Source organism: Austrofundulus limnaeus, unplaced genomic scaffold (genome assembly GCF_001266775.1).
Source record: "Austrofundulus limnaeus strain Quisiro unplaced genomic scaffold, Austrofundulus_limnaeus-1.0 Scaffold10428, whole genome shotgun sequence".
NCBI classification, from domain to species: Eukaryota; Metazoa; Chordata; class Actinopteri; order Cyprinodontiformes; family Rivulidae; genus Austrofundulus; species Austrofundulus limnaeus.
In genome coordinates this window covers 1-261 of record NW_013962830.1, presented here as the reverse complement: position 1 = coordinate 261, position 261 = coordinate 1, and the positions used below count along the sequence as shown (strand labels likewise).

Genomic DNA, 261 nt, shown 5'->3' with positions numbered 1-261 from the left:
TGGTTTATCTTCAGGTGTAACTTGTCTCTGTGTTTCAGATGGTTTATCTTCAGGTGTAACTTGTTTCTGTGTTTCAGATGGTTTATCTTCAGGTGTAACTTGTCTCTGTTTCAGATGGTTTATCTTCAGGTGTAACTTGTCTCTGTGTTTCAGATGGTTTATCTTCAGGTGTAACTTGTCTCTGTTTTAGATGGTTTATCTTCAGGTGTAACTTGTCTCTGTGTTTCAGATGGTTTATCTTCAGATGTAACTTGTCTCTGT

General features: G+C 37.2%; 1 long non-coding RNA gene across 3 annotated transcripts in view; it reads left to right on the top strand.

Annotated features, from left to right (window-relative positions):
• Nucleotides 1-184, top strand: part of LOC106512692 (uncharacterized) — a 1,511-nt gene extending 1,327 nt beyond the window's left edge. For 2 of the 3 annotated variants that reach the window (XR_001309711.1, XR_001309712.1), the window contains exon 2: nt 93-184. This is a non-coding gene — a long non-coding RNA (uncharacterized LOC106512692). Of the gene's footprint in view, nt 1-14; nt 54-92 lie in introns of all 3 variants that reach the window. The other variant, XR_001309713.1, reaches the window with a different exon arrangement.
• Nucleotides 185-261: the final 77 nt, after the last annotated feature.